Raw genomic sequence first — 17,443 nt, 5'->3', positions numbered from 1 at the left:
TATTTTATAGATCATAGAATAATAGAATGGATTGGATTGGAAGGGACCTTAAAGATCGTCTTGTTCCAACCTCCCCCTCCCATGGCCAAGGACACCTTCCACTATTACAGGTTGTTCCAAGGCCCGTCCAACATAGCCTTGAACAATTCCAGGGATGGGGCAGCCACAGCTTCTCTGGGCAACTCATGATAGGACATCATCACTCTCACAGGAAAGATTTTCTTCATAAATATGACTAAAACTAAAGACTTCTTGCGGTCACATCAGATATGTTCCTGATAAGTAGCCATTCTGTAGATCATGCACCACACTGTTGAGAAGTGAGGAGGGTCACAGGAAGGACTCAGGCTTGTGAGATGACAGTGAGGTGAGGTGAATTGGATTACTAAAATTACAGTCTATCTCCAAGTGTTTACCCGAATCATTTAAACTTTATTCATAATTTCATCCTGTCTCCTGCATGCCAGTCACCATCCTCCCATCACTGTACTCCTCAGTACTGTCTGAACCAGTAATGAAGTCCAAGAGGTCCTAGTCTGGGCAAACTCTGGCCCTGCTGAATTCATATGTGTTTTTTCTTTAAACTGAGGCAGTAGGATAGTTCCATTTTTTCAAGTTAGATTTTCCTCATGTGTTTTTCCTGTTACAGACCACAACAAGGAAATGTTACACAATTGAACATCTTTTCATGATAGGTTGATTTACATGACCTTAGCTGTGTAATCACAAGGAGACTCAACTTTATACAAAAAAGTAGACTCCTCTTAAGAAACGTGGCCATACTATCTCTAAACAAACAGAAAAGACAACAAAAAACCCAAAACAAAACAAACAAAAACACAATAACAAACAAACAAACAAACAAACAAAACAAATTAAACCCACATTGCTACTGAATAAAAAGTCTATACATTTTCTGAAGGATGTGGTGGTCATCACATTCTTCCCTCTGTATGGTAGAAACAATTAACTATGTCACTGGATGCTTTATATTTCTCTCTGTTGTGTCACTCTACAGTCCTCAGTGCCCCACTCTGTGCACAGTTTACATACCTGCACAAATTTATCCTCATAATTCCTTCCTTTTATAGTTATCCCTTTCATTTAGCATGATCTATATGGAGGCAGAAAAGAAGCAGTGACTTGTTCAAGGTCATTTAGAAAGTCCAGCAGAACCAGTACTAAAAAAATTTCCCATCTAAATTTACAAACTATATGTTAAACACAAAAACTTAAAGTCACTGTTCCTGTTCTTGTGTTTAACAATTAACAAGTACAGCACAACTGGGATATTATAAATGAGTTACACATTTCTTGATTACTTAATTATAAACATAACAGCTCACCACGTTGCATCTCTAACTGAAAGTAATAGAAAGGAGAGTACGTGTCATATTTGAAAGCAAAGACCTTGTTTCCTTTATTTTCTCCTTCTCTGTAAATTTTTTCTGTTTTTTTTTCTTCTTCTCTCTTTTTTAATTTTTTTTAAGGAAATCTGTAATCAATGTGGACAAAATTTCCAAAAAGCATACATGGAAATTAGGCACTTTTATTGAGAGTCTAACACTATGTCCCTGTGGGGGACTGTGAAGATCTTCTTTCAAATGTCTTTGTAAGGTTTGAGATAATGAAGGTGTCACTGTAGATTTACAAGACGATAGCATTCCATGATGAACTTTATCTTAAAATAACTGCAAACATAATTATCCAGCATAAATGAGCCTCCAGGGAATAAATTTTCTTGAAAGTGACTGCCCATAGTTCTATAACAAAAAGCATCTTCAGCAGCCACAATGTATTTGAAAAGGAATCAAGGATATGTCTTCTCTGTATCTGCCTTCATAATATCCCTATTCGGTGCAAATAATGGCTGTGGGTGCCAAAAGGCTATGTCTAAAATGAATATTCTTTCTTAAAGAGCACACTCTTCATTATCTTAAAAAAAAAAGTTTTATGTTCCTTCTGATACGAAGCAGACAGTCAACCACAGCAGAATGACTAAGAGCTTACAGCAGAGAACCATGCAGATAAAAGTCTCATAATTTTATTTTTTTTTTTGGAACAGTCTAAGACAGATTGAAAGAATTAAAGTTTCAGACTATATCTGGATATTAGAACATTTGTTCTGAAGTAATTAATATATATTAAAAGGATAATAGGAACTTGGACCACTGTACTAACATGTGCTGCCATTGCTATCCTTTCTAAGTAAAAACAAACTTTTCCACAGCTTGGGAGAGGAGAAACTCATTCTCACTGCACTCTCTTCAAACAGGACCTGTGTACAGCCTGTACAATGGAAAGTTTTGTATTAATAACCTTCCCTTTTATTTCACTTCATTTCTAGGAATTAAAATACTGAGCAGGAGCTGAATTTGCTCCTCTCTCTTGGAGACAGACCCTCACTTTCTGATGACCGGTTTTAACAACCCTGACAGTATTTAATTAATGATGGTTAATATCAGATAAAAGATGAGCTGGTGTGTGTATGAGAATAAGAGTGGGTAAAGGTAGAAAAGCCTTCTCTGTCACATGTTGCCAGTGGGATGATCACTCTGTTCCTCACCCCATCTGTGTAAACACTCTTCCTTTGCATGAAGTGATGCTGCTTCAGGGCAATGAGAACTACAGTGCACTTCAGGGCCTGGTCTGCAGTGATGTCTCTGGATAGTGCTGCACTTAGCAAACTGATGACCAGAGTATGTTGAAAACCATAGAAAAAAACCCCAAACCCTAGACTGATTTCTTTGCAGCAGGTGCAGTGACAACCATTAGTTTTGAAAACTCAACTGCACCAATGTGAGGACACAGAAAGTTATTATCTTTCTTTTCCTTTTCTTTTTTTTTTTATGTCTTGAACACTAAACTGGATTCTTCCACATTGCACACGGGTGGCCAGCGATCAGCAATCACCAATCAATTTGGTTTGTTTGGATATGTCAGCAGTTTGCGAGGCAAACAGAGTTGCCAGGAGAAACAGGTGAGGTAAACTGGTATGCAGGTTGATACAGATTTGCAGGGAGGGCACTATTAATAGATATCAATATTATAGACATGTATAGATATTTTTAATATAGAATGAGTCTCAGGGAATTGGAATCTTACTTTTCAATATGACTTTCTTAAATCAAGATGATCTCTGCCTCCTTAGATCAGAAGAGGGAAACGAACTGATGCTCCAAGGAAACTAGTATCTGTGTAAAGGTTCTGGAAAGGCTGGTTCACAGAGGAGTTTAAATGAAAAAGTAGTTCAATCACAGACTGTAAAAGGTGATCTCACTGAAGCACCAGTAATGAGAAAAGCTGTACAATGGACTGAGATTCAATCTCTTTTAGAAGGTGGGCTTTTTTGAAAGAGAATATTTTGTAAGACTGAGTATCTTCTTACCTTAACTTTCATTTTGACACTCGTTTTAAAAATAACAACCAGATTTTTAAAATGTTGAACTTTTATGGCAATGAGTTTTTGTCCTAGCAGAGAAAGTCATAGTTCATTTTCTGAATTCTTCCAAGTTTCAAACACAAGTGCCAGTATAAATCAGTCAATGTCATAGAAGCAGTGTATTTTTTCCACACAAACCCGATGCTACTTCTCATCTTATTTTAACAAGATTTCTTCCTTTCTGTATTGCGTAGTGAAATCAGAGATGGTGAGGTGAGAAAAGTGGAAAGGTGACAAAAATCCTTCTGTGGTGGTTTCTTACCAGATCCATCTTGAATTGGTTGCCTTCCAACTCAGTAGCGTCACAGATGGCTGGGTGCCATCCTCAGCAGGGGTGAAATGAAGCAAGTGAACAAAATCAGATTGGCTTTGCTATTGTCAGAGGCAGATAACAAGGAAGATTAAGCTTAAAGCTGTTGTGTTCATCAGAGGTTAGACTCCTGTATTTCCAATTCTGTTAGGTAGCACTTGTATTGCTGACTGCAACAGGATTCTGGAAATATTTGGTATCTAAGAAAACGTGTGCAGCCAATTAGTGCAACAGAACATATCTGATGTGTAAATATTGTCTCACTTAAAGTATCACTAACTGAAAGTGAGTCATCTGTTCCCAGCTGGTCACCCTGTAGCAAATAGAAACACATAAGCAACTCTTTAAAAGGATTAGTCATCCCATTCACTTTTTAGGGGTGGGATGAATTGACTGTGTCTTTCCATGGATTCTACAAGCAGTTCACATAGCCAGTTCAGAATAGACACTTTGCTTTTAGGCTTCTGGAGGCACTAGAGATGACTCTTGTGTACTTTATCACTTGATAAAGTCACTGCAGACCACTGTTCAGTGCACCAGATCACACTCTGAGTCACTGCTGTGGCAAGTTCAAAGGTTGGTGTTGATGCAAAACAGCATTTGTGGCCAGCTCACAAGCACATTCATGCTGCTCTTCTTACTCAACCTGAATGAGTAGGTGTATCTCCCCATGGATCCTGCACAGCCATCAGAAATCTCTGCACCCATGGCAGTCTCAGCAGCTTAATGACTTTGGTACTAGCATTGCTCTAAGTCTTCTTTTCACAGCCCTCATACCAGCAAAAAGGGAAATAAAGTTCTTGTTGGGTTTAGGATTTTTTTCCCCTCACTTATTTTTAATATCTATTGATCCACACTGTTAAAATGAGCAGCAACTGACAGATTGATCTTCTGAGGATATGAGAAACACTATGATATGATCCTATACTGTTGCTGAAACTCTTCCTTTGCTCAGGTTCAGTAACGTTGAATGCCTGCTTGCTACAGTCCTACTTATATTTTTAGGACATCTCACTAAATTCTGGACAAATAGGTGAGATACAGTAAAACTGCTAACTGCACATTAACTCTGCTCCTCAAATGAAGTTTTTAGAGTCTGATAGTGCTATGGAATAGATTGGAGCATAAATCCTCATGTTTTGTGATATAAACCTACCATTTGCTGATGTAGCCTGGGAAGAAATTTCCCCTCTGGGCAACAATTATCCATAAGATTGGAAACTTGGGAAATCAGGTATTATATGAGCTCTGGTCTTCTATTGTATCAGCTGAGAAAATCAAGAGAAGGGTAATATTTGCTGTCAATCCCCCAAATGAGGTACAACCCACTAACAGATCAAAGCCCTGTGAAGCTTCTGAACATTGGACATTATTTATTATTATAGACATAGTATTGACTGTCCATACCCCTATATGTACTGGCCAGCCAAAAAAAAAAACAAAACAAAAAAACAAAAAACCAAAACAAAAGAAAACAAACCCAAAAACAGACAGAGAAAAAAAAAGTAGTAAAAGAACATATGCATTTGAGAAATGGAAAGTTATGAGCTCAATGAGTTTTTATTAGCACAGGGAAGCTGTTATGCCAGGAAAGTATTGCCAATGCAGATAAAAAGATGAAAGCACAACCGTATTCTGTAGTAGACAAGACCAGAGAAATTGAGGTATGAATATGTGAGAAGAATGTAAATTACATGAGATTGAGATTTGGGGGAAAAAAGTAAAATAAATAAACCACCATACAGTAAATTATCTGGGATAAGTAACAATTCAATGAAGTTATATAATAGCATATCAGTATCTGATATCCTTGAGCTGCAGAAAGGTCTGAAAAAGATTTTGTAAAGAACAGCAAATGAGATGTGAATTTACAGTGTAAAGTAATATAAAGAAAGTTCAGTGCAGTTTTGTTATTCATTACCAGATGTAACATATGTGTTAAAAAATGCTCTATCTCTTTTCCTTCCCACCCCAACAAACACATAGACAAAGCTCTCAATCTGCCTTCCCTTAAAAGGACAGAACACATGCACAACTCCACTGTTTCCCCCCCCAGAACTCTTCAGAATTTATGCACTCACCTGTATGTTCTCTGTTACATTCGAGCCACAGATTACCTATTAAACAACAGTTTAGTGTTCTTATTTAAAACATTCATTAACATTTTAAGCTTAACAAAAAGAAAAAGACAACAAATCAAAACATATAATTTAGTCCTTTGCTTTGTATTAAACTTTCTTTAATGCAGTATATATAAAAATAAAGTTGCAGTTTGTTTCTATCTGTGGCTTTTTATCTCTGCTTTCTTTATTATTTCTGGGGAGGTTTTTCCCAATTTCTTCAATTTCAGAAAAATGACACAGCCACAAAAATTATTTGAAATACAATGTCTCTATACCTTCATTTGCTCATCTCTTCTGTGTCCAGAAAGGAATGAAGTATCAAAATCTTTATATTATCGGTTGTTTTTTTAATAAACATTTTTTCTTTTAAAAACATAGAGAAATGAGAAATTGATTATTAGAATGTGAAAACCTAAAAAAAAGGAGAAAGTAAAATAAAAATAAAAAGGGGAAAATAAAGGTTAAAACTAAGCATAGTGTTTGAGAAACAGAGTGGTAGGAAAACATGACATCCTAGCTGCTTTAGGCATAAGGTTTGGTTTTTTCTTTTTTTTCTCTTTTTTTTTTGAATAACAAAATAAAAATTGGCAAGTATTTCTTTGTAGCACATATATTTTTCAGTATGAGAAGGTAGTGTTAACAAAGTTGAACTCACTATACCCATCAATAATTTTTGAAAAGCATAAAAATGACAGGAAATATACTTCTTTTCAAAGACACAGTAATTATGTTAAAACACATGAATTGCAGATGTCCTGTCTCCTTGATTCTTTCTGCAGTAAAATAAAATATAAAGAAAATTTCATTTTCATTACAAATTCAAAAGACAATACTTCTGTATGTGTGAAATTTCATCAAAGTGGGTAATCAGAATTTTTTCTAATGAGTTTGATGAGACTTGGACCAGGATCCTTTTCAGAAGGCTTAATTTTTATTTTTATTGATAATTTATTTTTATTTTTATCTTGGTATCAGTAAACTTCCACTGTTATCATAGTAATTCCTCATCATTAGCAAGAGGGCTATTTCAATCACAGTGTCATATACTGAGAATAAACTTTAAAATTTTGCGATGTTCTTAACACTACTGAATCTACTGTGGTAGCAACCCCTAAACCTGAGTGGAAAATAAAATTTTAGCTGTAATTTAATTTTTATAGCACTTGTGCATCAGAACCTGATGCAAATATTTATTTCAGCACTAACACTGATTACTGTTATTTCATTCATATGCATTTGTCTGATCACTTGGCTGTTGAGCTACTGTCTGCCCATTCATAAATAGCAGCAAATAAAGAGACTGAAAACTTTGTGATGCAATGAAATGAAGTCCACTGATTTTTATTTGTTTTTTTTTTAATATTGAGTTATTGCATTTGTTCACAGATAGATGGATTTGCTTGCATATTCTGCTTATTAAAATAAAAAAATGTTGTTTATGCACACAGAAACTGCAATGAGAGGAGGCTATCCATCCTGAAATGGATATGGCATTTTTCTTCTGAAAATGCAACTGCACTGGTCATGTGTTTTCAAGTACAGGAATAGCAAAAAGTATAAATAATTTTACTTTCTGACATATAATGCTGTTCTTTGGAAATTTCAGTTTGCAATTTTGATTTCTGTTTTGTTATTTGTTCTGCCTATCACAGTTTTTTGTGCTTTTGGTTTTTTTTTAAGGAATTGGGAGGTTAAATAAAGTTAAAAGGGAATTTAACCTCTATCTGAACTTTTCTGAAAATAAGCAACATAGAAATCTAACTTGTTCTTCGTGGTTGTCTGATATACAGGAAAAGGTATATGGGAAACACTAAATTAGAAATTTACATTTCTCTGGAAAATTTTCCATACAAAATTTGCCATGTTTTGCAACACATATAACACTCAAATGTAACCTTATAATTATAATTAAATCCTATTTTGGGGAGATTTTATTTGTTTGTTTGTTGAAGGTTTTTTTGGTTGGTAGAGGTTTTCTAGCTTTAAAATTTATAAACCTATTTTAGCCTTATTTTTTCTTAGGATAATTTATTTTTCATTTAAATTTTCAGAAATGAGGCTTTTATCTAGTTTGAGGGAAGAAACTGAAAAAAAAAACATCATTTCCCCATACTTCACATAGAATTATTAAAAAAATAAGTAGACAATGTACAATATTGGCTATGCAGTAAGAGTTTTGACTAGATGCTATGGGTTTAGCTAGGTGTAGGCCTAAATTTGGGCTTTAGATTTTAGAGTAGGCCTGAGACTATCAGCTGACTTGAGCTGGACTGGTCTAGCTGACAGCTGACTGCTACTAGCCAATGATAGACCATATTCTGACATCATCTCAAAATATAAAAGCCGGTGTAGGAGTGGCTTGGTCGGTTCCTTTATGGCTGTGGTCCCAGAAGGACACACTGTGCTGTCCCAGGAGGGACAGGAGGCCCAGGCCCAGCGCCAACTCACCACCATGTTACCTTCGGGAAGGAAAATGTTTGTTCTTATTCTTTCTCTCTGTTTGAGTCTGTCCCTCTGGGGATTGAGTTGTCTGGAGCGATTTGCAGCTAAAATAGTGGGATTTGTGTTCGATGGGGAGTGGGGAGTTATTTTTTGTTATTTCTAACTTGTGCAAGTGTGTGTTATATTGTAGTTTTCTTCCAATTTTCTCTTCTCTGTATAAAATACATATAGTTAGTTTAAGTATAAACTGTTTTAAGTTTCCAGGTTTTTATCTTCCTCCTTTTTCTCAGGAGGGAGGCTGAAACTCTGTATTGGGCAGATGGCATTTTGCCAGCTCAGCCTAAGACACTAGAGTTAAACAGAAAATGATAATTTTCTTTCCTAGCTTATTTGAGTTTGAATTTTAATTTTGATATTAATTTTCAGAAAGACACATCATAGAGAATTTCAAAAATTGATTACAATTCACAGAAGAAGGATAAGACAATTTTTTTTTGAATGACGCCTGTATACAGAGTATAGTCTCTAATAAAGACTGAATCCCTGTATTTTTCATTAAATATTAAAAAAGTCTAGAAGAAAAATTGAAAACTAAAAAAGTTGCAAAGAAAAATTTTATTTTCAAAGTAATTTGAATAGTACCGGCTCCAAATAGAAACTTAAACCCTACATGCATTTACAAAAAGAGAAAACACGGCACATTTTGTATGATCGAAGAGTGTGAACTCCTTGTCAGGAGTGATCTAAGATTCTGATGCAGAGCTATCAGAATTGCACAGCAGTGAATGGCCACCGGGATGTGGGGAAAAGCTCTTTGCCATGGACAGGTTAACTCATAAGCCAAAGGCAGTCCTAGAGCAAAGCCCCAAAACTGAGCACCAGGAGCTCTGACAAAGTTTGACTTATTCAATTTTTACTCCTTGTGTTTTCTCTGGAGGGACAAAGAAGTCAAAGTTCATGTCTACATTTGAATTTTCCTCTTGCACTGCTGTCCAAGTTCTACTGAATAAAAATTAAGGGCTTCTCAGCAAATAAAAATCCTTCTGTTTCCACAAGGAGGGAGCTACCAAGATACAGCCACTGAGATATTCAAATTTACTGAATGCTGAATTTGTCAGTCTCTGTTTAGCTGATAACACAATTGCTCAATAGCCAAATTCTGCACAAATCACATGTGCAGACTGTGGGTTTGGGTGTCAGTTGTGTCAGTGAAAACCTGCCCAATTTTATCTTGGAAGTATAAATATCTCAGAAAGTTTTATTCCTGTAACAGCAGATCTTAATTAAATAGAATATTGTAAAATAAATAAATGCATCTGTAAACATGCTGGAGGGCAGAAGGACATGTTTTTATTTATACGATTTTAATAAAAGATATGTTTCTAGTTAAATCCCTGTATGAGTAATCTAATATATAAAATACAGTACAAGAAAGTGGTGACTGTATGCTACAGCTTTAACCAATTCCATATTTCCACTTCAAAAATATTTTTATCTCATTTTCTTCTCTTCTTCCTCTTTTTTCTCCTCTTCTTCTTCATCTTTTTTTTCTGCTTCTTCTTGCCTCTTCTTCTTTTTCTTGCCTCTTCAACCTTTTTCTCAAATCCATTTAACTTAACAAGCATAAGCTTTGTCTGGATTAGTCTGGTCAAAGTCAAAACAGGCCACTTAGAGAAAAGCAGAAAAAAACATTTTAATATCCTTCCTACTAATTTCTGTCACAGATATTTAATATTTTTCTGACAGTCCTTTAAAGCACCCTCCAGAGGATGCATTAGCCATTTAAGTGCCAATAACTTTAAAGACTGTGCCTAAATCCTTGGTGCCCTGACAATGAATCCCACTGTCTATTTGCACCATCTCTGCAACAGGGTTTTTTCTCCATCAGTTCCTTTTTAGATAGCTCTGTTTCACTTAATGTCTCCATGGCTTTGATTACTGCCTGGAATTACAGCTGTATATCTATTTCTGGCTTTTATTTGGCATGATCATGCCATACACCTTACTAGCTTCTCACCTATGAAAAGCAGCTTAAGAACAACTGGAGTTGATTAAAACCTCATATTCATGCTCAGCCCAAGGGACCAGACACAGTGTTTTAATTTTTCTGCTAAAGTTTCCAGTACAGGATCTTACAGAGAGCTATGGGGCTGGTGATACAGGGCTCTGGTGCAGGAACAACACAGACCTGTAGAAATTCAGACAAACAGAGTTCATACTCTGTTCACCTGCTTCTCCTGTAATGCTTCATGTGTGCAGATGCAGTTCATACCAGAGTAATACCAGAGCTGTTCCACTCAATATGTAATGACCCCCGGATCTGAGGAATTCATAATACAATGAGATGGCTTCCTCATATTACATTTATGAGGGGGGGAAAAAAGAGCATTTATTCTTCTCTTGGTTTAAAATTACCCCCCACTCCCATTTTGTTTCTTACTTTCTTTTTCCCCCTTTGCTTAAACATTGAAAACTTTCTATGGAGATTGAAATTGCCCTTGGTTTCACTTACAAGACACAGTTGCGACTTATTATTCCTGCTGTGAAAACAAAGGGTTATAATAATTCACAATCATAACTGCAGCAGAAATGCCTAGCTTCCCTCTGCAATACAAGCAGACCTTTCTCTAGGATCACATGCTATTTAAAGTGTTTCATTTTCTCCTGGTACAAGCAGAAGCCTCATCAAATCTGTGAATTTCAGATAAGCATTTATCAGACTTTTGCTGTAACCATCTCAGAAATGAGCTGTCATCAGCAAATTTAATCTGTCTGTGGCTGCTTTAATTGTTAGCACCATTTCTGCCAAATCCTTCACAGTCTTCATAGCATGGAAAGTTTCTGTAAGACTTTTAATTCAGTCAGCAAAGATTGCATACAGTATTTTTTTCTATTTCATATTTATGACTTACACATTTAAAGAGGTGGAGGACCTTGATTGAACAGCTGAATTATGGAAATACAACTGCATCACTAGTATTAAATACTGAGTCTGAAATGTGCAGCTGAAAGGGTTTGGGGAGAACTCTGCCAGCAAGAATAAAGCTCTGGAAGATATTTTACTTTATCTGGAGTGAAGATAAATAGAACCATATTTTCTTTAATGCTATGTGCCATGGAATTTTACGGGTGTCAACAAATAATTGCAAACAGGCCTCAAATTTAAGCATGATGAAGGACAAAAGGAGATGATCTTTATGCTTAAAGTTGCTGTAGGAGACCCCAGCAAAGCTGAGTTGAATCTTTCACTTTGTCACAGGCTTTCTGTGTGTCCTTGGGCAATTTACTTTGGCCTCGATTCTCAAAGGATTCAGTGATACAAAAATCTTGAGAATCTGTGGGAATGAGGCGCCCAAATGTTTGTGCATAGCTGAGCCCAAATACCTGCTCCTTCCCATGAGCACTAATTACTACGGGATTTAATCTGCCAGTCAGTTGCTTATCCAGTGAGCACTGTGAGATCTTCCTACAGTCCCTTCAAGGCCATTTAGATCTATCACTCCCAAATCGGGATTTTTCAGGTGTCATCCAAAATTCTTTCACTGTTAAGCTCTTCTTATAAACGATTTATCCATATGCTATACAGTATACATGCTAAATAAAACAAAAGGGGTTTCTCTACCTTTTCTGAAATGAGCCCTGTGACAGTGAACTTATAAATCTAGAGCTAACTGGATGATATGCAGTGCCCAACTAGGTAAACAGAATGTGTTTTCATATACATACATATATACATACATATATATATATATATATATATACACACCTACATATCTCATTTAGAGATATATATGCTCCTCTACAACTCACAGGTTTTTTTATATATATAAAGATACAAACACACATGTATAACTGAGAGAGTATGATTGCTCTTCAGTTGAAGCTCTGGACCTTCCTGATATAGCATACTTTTTTTCTAGTTAATGTAGATATTCAAAGCACATAAGAAGTTTCTTCTCTATAACAGCAATTATAAAAACTTCCTAGGCAATCTGTCCCAAATATAGTTAAACACCAAGATAAGACCTCTCAAATTTTTTTCCATGGACAGTTTTAAACATCTTCCAAAAATGTAAAAACTTCAACTGGGAAAGAAATCACTAAGTCATGTCTGTATTAGTGGAACTGTGATTCATGGACAGCAGTGGGTCATTAGGCACCAATAAACAGTCCTAGCTGATGACTATACTCAGCATATTGTGAGAAACAATAGAATTAGATTTATCTAATTCCAGAGAACTAATTTGCTGAGTTTGGCTTCTTTCTCTTTATTATTTCATATGTTTGGCATTTGAATTTCTTTATTTTTGTGAAACTTGTTTTCCTGTATGAGGATCTTTCAAAGTCCACAGTAATCTGTTTTCACTTTGAATGTATGCTTGTTCATTTGATTGTTTGCTTTGGATAATTACATCCCTCCTGCCATATCATTCCCTTTTGTAAACTATGGAAGCTACTAATGCAGCATGATTTGCAAATTCATATTATTCTTAATGAGTATGCTATTTGAAATTCACTTCATGCAGTTTCAACATCCAAGTTCATAATAAGCTTTTGCATTCATGCCAATAAAGATCAATGCTAAATGCTCAAAAAAACCACCAACAAAACAAACCCAACCAAACAAAAAAAAAACAAACCCAAAACACCAAATCCCAATCAACCAAAAAACCAAACCAAAACAAAAAATCCTAAACCGAAGTGAAGACAAAAGGATATTTCTTCAATTCTTCCATCTGATTGAAGCCTTTTATTTTGATCTTGAGGGACAGCTGTGTCAGATCTTGCCTCAAGTTTTATAGTTCTAACAGATTTCTCTTGTTGAGGAGTTTGAAACTGTCAAAGGTGGTATTCCAGCCCTCCCAGACTGGTTAAGGCAAACTCCACTATGGTAAAAATTGGAAAATACAATCAAGAATTTCTATCCTGACTCACTTTAATATGCAAAATTCAAGGCAAAGCTGCAAAAAATGAGAGTTAGTGTTTCATCTGCATATTTTTGTTCTCCCAAAACATGTGTGACATCATACCTACTATGAAAGTCAAAAGGAATTTTGTCTTCAAACCCAGCAGCTGAAGAGAACATCCACTGATGACTTCAGCCATCATTTCTGTCCCAGCATGAAATTGTTCCTATTCCTTAAAAAAAGTTCATGTCTTCTCCTCTCCAGCATATCCAGAAATACATAGAATATCTGTGATTCAGTGAAATCTTTCATGATCCCTGTCAGGCAGTAAACATGGAATGTGCAGCCTCTCAAAGTCATGAGTTGATGTCTTATGAATTCAGTAATGAGGTGTCTCTTTTCTCATAACATGAAAATATTGAGCTGCAAAATTTAAAGAACTGGTATATTGTATGTGTGGTTGAAAATATCTAATATATTCCACTGCAAAACTTCCTGAAAGCATAAAAAGTATCAACAGTTAATGAAGTCCCATGAGTGGTTTTAGGAAATTTTGAAAAAATCCCAGAGGAACTGCGATATTTTGTGTGTGTGTGTGTGTCTGTGTGTGTGTGTGTGTGTCTGTGTTAGTGTGTGTCTGTGTCTGTGTCTGTGTCTGTGTCTGTGTCTGTGTCTGTGTGTGTGTGTCTGTGTGTCTGTGTCTGTGTGTCTGTGTGTCTGTGTCTGTGTGTGTGTCTGTGTCTGTGTCTGTGTCTGTGTCTGTGTCTGTGTCTGTGTGTGTCTCTGTGTGTGTGTGTGTGTGTGTATGAAAACCTGCAGGTCTTTCCTTAATTTCTATGTAACTTCTTCGGGCTGTTGATCAGAATCCTAATGCTGCATTGCTACCCTCTTATCTCTTTTCTTTTCCTTCAAACTCACCTTTCATCTCACATCTTTATCCAATTGTCTAGACATCACAGGGTACCAGAAATGATTTTGTGCAATTCCATACATGTTTGCATCAAACCCCACACAATAAGATCTGGAAAGTCTGGCACTTTCTCTGTCTCCTAGAAGAGAATATAATAGAACAACCCAAAAAGAGCCAAAACAGGATGACAGATTGTTATGGGCTCACCGAGGTGGGACTAAATTTGGGGATTTTGAAGTTCAGACTAGGCCTGGAGTTGTCAGTTGATTTGAGCTGGGCTGAGCTAACAGCTGACTTCTTCTAGCCAATAGTGGTTTATTCCATACCATATTACGACATCATTTTCCAGGGAAGTAGAAGTCAGTGTGGGAGTGGTTTAGTCAGTGGCCTTACAGCATTCTTCCCGGGAGGACACACACCATGCCATCCCAGGAGAGATGGGGAGGACCAGGACCAGCACTGGCCCAGCAGTTGTCTTGAGAAGTAAAATGTTATTGGTTCTTCTCTTTCTGCTCGGGTCTGGCTCTCTCGGGACTGAGTCTATTAAGATAATTTGGGGTTAAAATGGTGAGATTCATGTGTGTACTGAGAAGCGGGAAATTGTTCCCTGCTGTTTCTAACTTGTGTGAGTGTGTATTTGTACTTTCTTTTAATTTTCTTTTTCTTTCTGTAAAATATATGTGGTTTTAGTATAAACATGGCTTGAAGTTTTTTTCCTTCCCCTCTCTTTTCCTCCCTTTCCTCGGATTGGGAGGGAGACTCTGACCCTGTACTTGGAGGGTTGACAGTTTGCCAGCTCAAACCAAGACACAGATACATATTCAAGACAGAAAAATATAATTGGATGGAGACCAAACTAAAATGACCTGTGGCATAGCAAGTGCTGTACCTTCAGGTCTTGATTCCCCAAATCACGCAGACTGGGAAGATGGTGAAGCCCTCCCTGACTTCAACCCTGCTGGATTGCCTGTTTTTTTCCTTCTATGAAAATCAGTACACAGAAGAGAAGGAAGAGAGTGAAAGCATTGGTACAAACGCAGGTCTTTTCCTACCTACAGGCAAACAACAGCCAAGATGTACATCCTTACCCAAAGGCCAGAAGTGTTCCCAAGCCACGTTGTAGAGGTAGAGCCTGTTTGTACAAAGTACTGTTCACAGAGAATGTCAACAACAACAATAGTCTTTGTAATCCGTATACTTGAAGGACTGCAATGAAGTGATGCACACTGTAAAAATAAGAATTCATAAAACATAAGACCAGCGGATATATTATAATCCCTGAAATAATGCTGGCTAGTGCACTGCCTGTCTTTGATCCTGTTCCAAGTCTGAGAGCACGTACCACTGTAGACAAATCAGAAAGCATCTAATCTTCATTTTAAGATCTTCACTGAAAGAGAGTCCAGCAGAACCATAAGCTGCTCTGTTGATTAATTAGCCTCATTGTGTGCTTTTAGACCCTTTTCCTTGAGTGAATTGGTTTCAGAGTGAGGTTATACAAACTAGAGGGGAGGGGATTGACCAGCATGAAGCATGTTTTGATTTTCTCCACACCATTGTCTCTTACAGAGTAGGACTGAAGCCTCCAAGCCCTCCTTAGCTCAGAAGGAAATCTAGATGTCTTGAACCTCATGCTTAGGCAGATCATCAGATGCAATATTGACTTTTAAACTCTGAATTGCCACTTCTTTCCTTTCTGAAAGTATTTCTCTCCTGAGCTTCTAAGGTAACAATGTAAGTAAGCAATAAAGTATTACAGGAAGTAAAATACAGTAAAACAAATTATTTATTAAATAATTTCAAAATAAAATTTTAATCTAATTATTTTAGCTTTCTGCATTTATAAACTTGCTGAATGACTATAAATTATTTTATCATAATAGCCAGTCACCTTGGTAACTTAATTTTATTCTATCCAACTTTCCCATCCCATCCCCCTACATCTTGTTTTTAAGTAGTTTGGATTTTTTTTTCTCTAGACAATGCAACTCAAAAGTTTTCATGCATTTCCTTGACAGATATAAACATTATTCCCATTGTGTCCTTACTGAATAAAAAATTTAAAGTGCAGAGCTAGCATTGGAAGATTGACTGGATTCTTAATGAACTTTCTGATACCAAATGTAAAACTAGGGGGAACAGAGAACGGGTAATGAAGTAAAATACAAGGTTAAGTATTGGAAATTAATTAGTGAGTTCATCAACAACAACTCTTTGATGGTCTGAACTGCTTTCAGAAAGATAAGGATACATTGTTTGAGAAAACAATTAAATCCCATCCCATACTTGCATAGAATTATTTCATATTCACATGCAAATTCAAAGACAAGGATACACTCAAAATACTAATGCTGTATATATGCACAGAATGTTTCTGCTCTATGAATCAGACGTAAATTAACAAGAAGTCTACAATACAAAATTAACAAGAGGTCTACTGCCATGATACTGAGGAAATTCAGACCATGTATCCCTGGTTTTCGTCATCCTTATTATCAGCAGTAATGTATTTGCTACCTACAGACCTCATTGTTTTGGATGTTGGATGAACAAATAACCAGACTCAGAATCTTTTACCAGCAGAATTCAGTTGCCCATACAGCAGGGGTGGACATTTAGACTATCCATCATCTTTCTACCTCTCTAGACTTACTTTCATTCTATATTAGCATGACCCCATTGTAGTTTACAAGATTTACACAAAAACTCCATTTCTGCTGCACTACTTAGTGCTAAAGGACAGGAATTCAAATCCAAATCCTCTATGTGAGATTGCTCAGTTGCTCATAAAGGAGAATACAATTAGAGCAAGTATGATCAGGTCCTTTCTTTTGCTCTCCAACTACACCTGTTGGCTCAACGTACTAATTAAGAAGCAGACTGACAATAAGTAGACTGGTGTAGGCTGGTGCCTGTTAGAGTTGCTTCCAGGCTGCTCTACCCTTCATCTTTATTTGGGACCCCAATAAGGATAACAATGAAGTGCTGAATTGGAGTTTGGAGAAGCGAGGATCCTTATCATCATGGCAATCCTTGGGATACAGGGACAGGTATTCCAGCAGGAATTACTGCTGCTTCAGGCAAATGCTAATAGTGTTGACTATGTCCCTGCAGCAGCACATGCTCCTGCAGAGCCCCTGCCACAGCTGTCACCACACAGCAGCAGAAGCCTCATCCACCATGTTCCTGTGCACACTAAAGTCTTTGGGAGTTTACTCCCCTCTCAACTTTCCTCTCTTGAGTTAGAAGGAATCACAGGCTCATTGAAGTCACCTTCTCTTGCAGCCTGTTATTCTACACTACTTTGCA

Source organism: Pithys albifrons, chromosome Z (genome assembly GCF_047495875.1).
Source record: "Pithys albifrons albifrons isolate INPA30051 chromosome Z, PitAlb_v1, whole genome shotgun sequence".
Lineage (NCBI taxonomy): Eukaryota > Metazoa > Chordata > Aves > Passeriformes > Thamnophilidae > Pithys > Pithys albifrons.
The sequence above is the reverse complement of the archived record's forward strand: the minus strand, read 5'-3'. Positions refer to the sequence as shown.